At 49.3% G+C, this 7,815-nt stretch overlaps 1 pseudogene across 1 annotated transcript; it reads left to right on the forward strand.

Moving 5' to 3' along the window:
- The first annotated feature begins 1,552 nt into the window (after window positions 1–1,552).
- Window positions 1,553–6,288, forward strand: LOC309653808 (methionine-R-sulfoxide reductase B2, mitochondrial pseudogene; annotated as a pseudogene). Its single transcript has one exon. The product of its transcript is annotated as a methionine-R-sulfoxide reductase B2, mitochondrial pseudogene (transcript).
- Window positions 6,289–7,815: the final 1,527 nt, after the last annotated feature.

A 7,815-nucleotide genomic window follows, 5' to 3' on the forward strand; every position in this document is an offset into this window, starting at 1 on the left:
ATATATAAGTATATTTATCTATTATACAAATAGATGTAATAATAATAATAATCTCATTGGATTGCCATACTTAATAGATCATACACACACATCTTTGTTCCTTTCCTCCACTCCTAACCAGCTGATTAACTTGAATAGAGTCACAGAGAAATTTAAAACAGAATAGACTAAAAGGTCATAGTTGGAGGGGTCTTAAAGGTCATCTAGACCACCCATTCTACCCTTGAATCTTTTCTACCCCTCCCACATAATATTCTTGAGTCTTGCTTGTTCACAGTGAGGATAATAACCACTTTTTAAATTTTTTTACCACATGGTGTGGTTGGGAGGATCAAACGGCTTGATGCATATCAAAGCATTTTGCACAAAACATTAAGAAAATAGTTATCTTACAAGGAGTTTGTGGTCTCGCAAAAGAGATAAGGAATACTCCAAGAATCCTCTATACAGAGGTTCTTAAAATATAGTGTGCATAAGAATAACGTGAGGAACAGGGCAGGCTGATCAAAATGCAGATCTCCTCCTTCTTACAAACACCCAGGTCATCCTGGAGTCAAAGGAACACAGCACTTAAATGCTTGCTGCCAACAATCAGAGAAGAGTTCATTAGGAAGGTGCAGAAAAGGCAGCTGGTCTGGAGTCAGGATGGGCTCCCAGAGGAAGGCTTCATAAGTGGGGTTGTCCCTGAAGTGGACTCAGAGCCGAGGTGCCAGGAGCGAAGGAAGGACTGGTTAAACGTGTGCTCCCAGGGAAAACTGCTAAGGGAGGGGTGGAGCGGGTTGCGTCAGGGGAAGAAGCCAGGCAGGGTGGAGTTGCAGGTGAAGTTCCACCCTCAGCCCGATCCCAGGGGAGCTCTGAAGTGTGAATGACACCTCAGTACTCCCTCTCCGGTCAGTCATTGGCTATGGGGTGGATGGATAGGGATCAACTCCTACCACATGCAGCTTTCCCTGGACACTTGTGTTCCAGTGTCCAAGAGCAACGTGCCGAAGGTCACAGGTGCTAGCCATTAGCGGCAAAGCTCCAAGAAGCTAGAGGATGGGAGCTTTGAGAACCTGGGCAGGGCACTGACGGTGTCCATGACTGAGGCCTGGGGTAGCACCTGGAGGCTGGGGTGCATGAGCTAGGAAGGAGGAGGAGGAATCGGAATCCTGGACTGAAAGCACCATGGGATAGATTCCACGTGGCCAGAGCTGCCACTCTCCTGTTATTTCCTGTATTCCCAGCTGAGCGCAGATAAAAATCCAGAGCATTTGGCAATGTGACCCACCTTCCCACAGCCCCTCCTTCTCTGCCCCACACCACACACGAAAATGAAATATTTTTAGCCGTGCTCATTTGCTGTCTGTCTCTCCAGACAGGGTTGCATAAGAAGGGCTGTTTTCCTCCCTGCGGGACTGCAGAGGGATGGTTAAGCTGCACACGATGGTAAAGCCATTTACACACGGAGAAGCAGCCAGTGTGGCTCGGGGTGGGGGGGGTTGGCAGGTCCCAACACTCTCGGCACACAAAGGGAAAACCTGACAAACGCCGGGGAGGTGAAGTGACTTCATACAGGGGCTGATTTACCACAGAGAACAATACACAAGCCCTCCAACTGCCCCATCTTTTTGGATTTTTTTAAATCAGAAACTGTTACAGCTGTGAGAAGCACTTCTACAAGCAGATCACCTGGCCTGAACTGGCCATTTATAAGGATGAGAAAACTGAGACCTCAAACTGCGGAAGGGAAAGGGACCAATACTTGTGAAACGGCCACTACTGGTACCAGGAACTGTGGGGGACGCTTTTCCAGACTGTTTCATCTTAGCCCCACAATGGCACTGTGGGGAAGGGTTACAAGCACCACTTTTATAAATTAGGGTGCAAGCTCAGATACAAGCTCAGAGAGGTGAATAGCTTTCCCTAAGTCTCACAGCTAAGCAGGGAGCTGAAATTAAAACCCAGGTCCAGCCCTTCTTTGTTTTGCCCAATCTTCAGGGTAAGTGGGGGAATGAGTTTATAGCCAGCCATGCAAGAGTCTGTGCCTGCTGCTTTTCTCTCAAGTGTCAGTGCCATGAGGGAACACCATGAGGACACCATCTTTTTGTTTATTTCTGTATCCCAGAGCCTGGAACAGGGCCAGGAGGAGCTCAATAAGCAAGTCTTTATTTATTTTTTAAAGCTTTTTTTTTTTGGCTGTGTTGGGTCTTCATTGCTGCGTGCAGGCTTTCTCTAGCTGCAGCGAGAGGGGGATACTCTTCATTGTGGTGTGCGGACTTCTCATTGCGGTGGCTTCTCTTGTTGTGGAGCACGGACTCTAGGCTTGCGGGCTTCAGTATCTGTGGCACATGGGCTCAGTAGTTGTGGTTCACAGGCTCTAGAGTACAGGCTCAGTAGTTGTGGCGCACGGGCTTAGTTGCTCTGTGGCATGTGGGATCTTCCCAGACCAGGGCTCGAACCCATGTCCCCTGAATTGGCAGGCGGATTCTTAACCACTGCACCACGAGGGAAGTCCCAAGCAAGTCTTTATTGCACATCCCCTTTATGCAGCTACCTGTCCTACGAAAGATGAAATAGTGCTGTCCCTTGGGGTGCTCAAGCTAGAGTTAATAGGACAAGATGCACACATGGAAAATTCTGGAAAAGGGTTCTAGGTGACACAGATGCATGTATGAGCTGGTGTGGTCCAGATGGGTCTGGGTCCAGGGCAGCTTTGGGTGTGTGTGTATTTCACCAATGCTCTACCCACCTCCACACCACCATGCTCTAGCTGAAAGGAACTGTTCCTCATGCCTTTCCAACCAGAGCCTTGGCCCCAAATGGGCTCCTTCTGATTCCTCAGGTTCCACCAGCCTTCAATGATTAGCTTTAGTGTCATCTCCTACAGGGAGCCCTTCCTGAACCTTTCAGCTGGAGGAGATTTCTCCCACCTCTGAGTTCCCATAACACTTGACCAGTACCCATTCTGTGGCACGTGCCTTGTCTCCTTTACTGACCCCCAAGATTCAGGGGGGTGACAGGTATTTGGTTCACCACTGTAGCTCAAACACCTGACAAAGAACCTGCACGCTTTGGTGCTCCCCAAGCACGTGATGAGCGAGCCGACGGAGGAATGGATGGAGAGGTGGGTACCAGACAGACAGGGGCGCCTGGTGCTTTCTGGAGTATGTGGGTGTCTCCATGACATGGTTCGAGGAGCACAGGATCCACTCACCCTGAACTGAACAACCCACCCCAGCATGGTGCCGCCCCTCACATCTACTATTAGCCACTTACTGCTTTGAGTTAAGGTAGAGGTAGGAAACTCCCATCTCCCTGGCTAAAGGAAGCACTTGGCTTAATTTCAACTCATGTGGAGCAAGTAGCAACAAGTGATGTCCCTATTTGGCACTTATAGTTGCAAACAGGCAACATGGCTATAAACACCTTTGCTAGTGGGCCCCGCCAGGTCGTGTACAGCGTCATGGCGCGCTTCCTCTGCGCACTCAGCAGCCTTCCCTTCCGAGAAGTGCCCGGGTGGGCGGTGCGGGGCTGAGTGGACCGGGCGCGGCCTCGGCGTGAGTACTGGACCTGGGGACGCAGGGTCCCTTACAAAGCGGAAGCCGGTTCTCTCCAAGAGTGAGTGGCAGAAGAAGCTGACTCCAGAGCAGTTCCATGTCACAAGAGAAAAAGGGACGGAACCGCCTTTCAGTGGGATCTACCTGAATAACAAGGAACCAGGAATGTATCACTGTGTTTGCTGTGACAGCCTGCTCTTCAGCTCTGAGAAAAAGTACCGCTCGGGCACTGGATGGCCTTCGTTTTCTGAGGCCCACGGGACGTCTGGCTCTGATGAGAGTAACACAGGGATCCTGTGACATGTGGACACCTCGTTGGGACCAGCTCGCACAGAGGTCATCTGCAAGCAGTGCGAAGCTCACCTTGGCCATGTGTTTCCTGATGGACCTGGGCCTACTGGTCAGAGGTTTTGCATCAACAGTGTGGCACTCAAGTTCAAACCAAGCAAACACTGACTACCTCCAAGAGTCCCCTTCCCTCGCCACTCCCTCATTTCCAAACTCAATTTTCATAATTTACGTGAATGGCTAGTTTTATTACCTACTAAACCAGGCTAAGTTTGCTGCTATCACCAAGCAAGTCACACCTTCTCTAAGTTACTACCTGGAGTCAGATCAACCCTGGCTCTGGCTTTGATTGGAATTTCACAAAATGACAGAGGGGCAACCATTTCCATTAAATCAACTTCTGTGGGCTTTGCTTGGACCAGAGGGCATGACTCTTTGGGGACATTTGGAGGCTGATGGACAAACCAAAGAATTCCTACAAAACCACCCTGAACGTTCCATTGCAGTTAAGTTCTTCATGGACATATATAGGTGAGAGATCAAGTGAAAAGAGGAAAGAAAATATGGGGTTAGACTAATTCACAGTCCCAGTATGGAAAGAGGCAACAAGGAGGAGGGTTGTGGATGAGCCGTGTTTTGGGGGATCCACGGGATGCATGGTATTTTTTTCAAAACTTTAGACTGTCTTGAACATTCCAGTTCCAACTTCTCTACGGGCAACTTAAGTTTCAATGGGAGTTTGCTAGATTTCGGTGATAATGAATATAAGTGGCTACAAAGTTAAACTTTAATTTAGTTCAAATAAAATATTTACTAAAAACAAAAACAAAAAAAACACACCTTTGCTATAATATCTTGGAGAAGTGGTTTTCAAACTATGCTCTGAGCTACCCCCAGGGTTCTATAAACAACTTCCTTCTATTTCTCTTATTGATTTTATGTTTCTCCCATTCAATTTGTTTGAACAAATTTCAAATTAAGAAGTTTATGGATCCAGGACTTCCCTGGTGGCTCAGTGGTTAAGAATCCGCCTGCCAATGCAGGGGACACGGGTTTGAGCCCTGGTCCAGGAAGATCCCACATGCCACGGAGCAACTAAGCCCATGCACCACAACTACTGAGCCTGTGTGCCACAACTACTGAAGCCCGCATGCCTAGAGCCCATGCTCTGCAACAAGAGAAACCACTGCAATGAGAAGCCCGCGCACCACAACAAAGAGTAGTCCCCCCTTTGCCACAACTAGAGAAAGCTCCCACGCAGCAACGAAGACCCAACGCAGCCAAAAATAAATAAATAAATAAATTTATTTTTTAAAAAAAGTTTATGGATCCATAAGATGGAAACATCACACCCTGCATCCCACCTGCCTGTCTTTCTCTGTGTATCTGGGTCCCCCCACAGCCATCATGGGTGCCTGGATCCATGTTGAGTTCAGAAAGCTGCCTCGAAACCCAGTTTCCTTCTCACCAGATTGCAAGCCCTGGAGGACAGGAGCTATGCCTTGCTCACTGCGTGGTCCCCCAGCACCTAGCACATTGCCTTGCACTCAGTGGGTGTTGAGTGTTTCTTCTTTAGTTTCTTCACATAAGAAGGGGGAAAACAGAATAGATGGATTAGGTGGTTTGAGGGAATTGGAGTATTTGGTAAAATTCCTGATGAACATGTGACAGGTATTTTTGGAACACTAAGGGGAATAATGGGAATATAGAAAACCAAGGAAATGGAGGTGGGTGGGAGACAGGAAGAAAGCCATTACTAAGTCTAGTCCTGCCCCCTGGCTGAGGCTCTCCCCCACAGCCTGCCACACGTGGGGCCCTGTGCACGTGTGTGTGGACACGCAGCCTTCATATCTGCGTTCCATCCACACCCCACCAGAAAGCATCTGCCTCTTGGCCACCCCCAGGGCCGAGGGGTGTGCATGCACCCACCAGTGTGGACCCTTCTTGGGAGAGACGGTTCTGGAGAAGATTCCCTGGAAGTGGGCTTGGGGCCATTTGACTAGGTAATTTGGGGTCCCAGGAACCCAAAGCATGGTCTAGAGGGGAGGGGTGTGGGCCCCAGGAAGGGACATCCCTTTGGCCCTGTGAATGCCTCAGTCCTTCCACAGAGATGTAGCCAGAGGAGGGCCAGCATGGGGCCCAGGACAGGAACCCCAGAGGCCCAGGTCTGAGGGATGAACTCCCGGGGGAAACAGAGTTATAGGCCAAAGGCAGTAAACACTGTCACTACTTGACCCGTCATGAACAATTTCTACAAAGGTCTAATAATGGGAACACTGCTTACTACTTCCACTAGAATTTGTGCTTTTGAAAATATGGAGTAAAGCAAGTGAGAGAGTCATGGGTAAAAGTGTTAAATCCCAAACTACCATGACAGGAAGCCAAGAGATTTTGCTAAAAACAAACTATTCAAGAAATAGCGGTGTAAACACACACACACATACACAAACACACACACATACATATATTTCTTTTTAAAAATCTAAAGTCATAACCAGAGAAAGAGCTGAAAGAATTGAAAGCTGGTGCCGCTAGAGAGCGGGTAGGGGGCAGAGGACTACAGTTTTTCATTGATTTTTAGCACAATTTTTAAAAACGTGTATGCGGTACTTTGATTAAATAAAAATTAAAACATAAAAGATGACTCTGGTAGCTCTGTGGAGGATGGACACAGGTGGAAGATTGGAGGCAGGGAGGCTGGGGGAGGGTCACAGGACAGGGCCTGTGGAGGAAGCTTTTTGGGAAAGGCAAGGCCTGAGTGAGGAGCTGCAGGGCTGGGACCCTGGAAGACTCAAGTGTTGGGAACCGAGGGGTGAGCTGAGGGCAGGAATGCCATGGGGCAGGCAAGGCAAGCATCCTGGGCTGGCCTCAGAGTGAGGCTGGGGTGTGCGAGCTCAGTCCTGCCTTGGCTGCAGCTGCTGCGGTGGCCGTGAGCCCCTCCATCAGCTCCCTGACCGACACGCAGGCACCTTCATGACAGCTAGGGAGGGGGTCCAGGGTTCCCATGGCAATGAGACAAAGAATCCCAGGAAAGGAGAAAGAAAATGATGAAATTGAATCTGGCCCCGAAATAAAAATAGCCAATAGTTGAGATTGTTAAGAAAGAGGAAAAACAAAAACAGTATTTGGTACATGAGTCACACCAGTTTCTCCCAATTACCAGCTTTTAGGCTCCAAGGCAAGCATCTGCTGGAGGAGCCTTGGAATGTCATGGTGGTGAGGCTGCAGGGTTCTGACTCCTCCTGCCAACCTCACATTAGCCTCTGTCCAGTGGAAGTCGTCACCTGCCCAGAGCCAATGGCCCTGCTGGCAGCTGGGTGCCAGGGGAAGACCAGTGCACTGGGAGCCAGGAGAACTGCTGTATCATGTCCCTCTCTGGGTCTCAGTTTCTCCCTTCGCAAAGTGAGGAGCTGGACTGAAAGACTTCAAGGCCCCACTGGCTGGTTTCTACATGGTCTGTTGTGCTTTGGTGTGGAGGAGCAACAGAGGTGGCTATGGCCATGACCCTGGTGCTTAGATTATTTAGTTACGTTTCAGGGGTGTATTCCTCTGTCAACAGACTATAGAGAGAATGCTGAACCCCGGCAGTGGCTCCCATTCAGAAGACTGGGTGGAACTTCTGGCAAAAATCTATCCATCTATGAGTTTGGAGGAGGGAGAGAAGGCTGTCTATGGGCTTGGCTGGGCACACAAGGGAGGCTTCTTGAGGTGGTTTCAAGCTTGGAGAATCAGATGGATGCCCAGCTGCTCAGGCTGGTTCAGGAAAAGGTACCTAGATGCAGGGGGATGGGCGAGATGGGGATGGAGTTCTACAGAACCCCCTGACCTATCCATGACTTCAAGGCAAGCTTAGTAGTAACTTTCCCTCGCTTCTGGGTCTGCATCACCTTGCTACATCTGCACACTCCCTTTCTCCATAGAGCAAGGGCTTCCTAACTTCCAAGGATTAGAGTATGCATGCTTGGACGATTGGTGGTGGGAGAGAATT

The sequence above is a fragment of the Balaenoptera physalus genome, assembly GCF_965194825.1.
Source record: "Balaenoptera physalus genome assembly, chromosome: 2".
In the NCBI taxonomy this organism is placed as follows: Eukaryota; Metazoa; Chordata; class Mammalia; order Artiodactyla; family Balaenopteridae; genus Balaenoptera; species Balaenoptera physalus.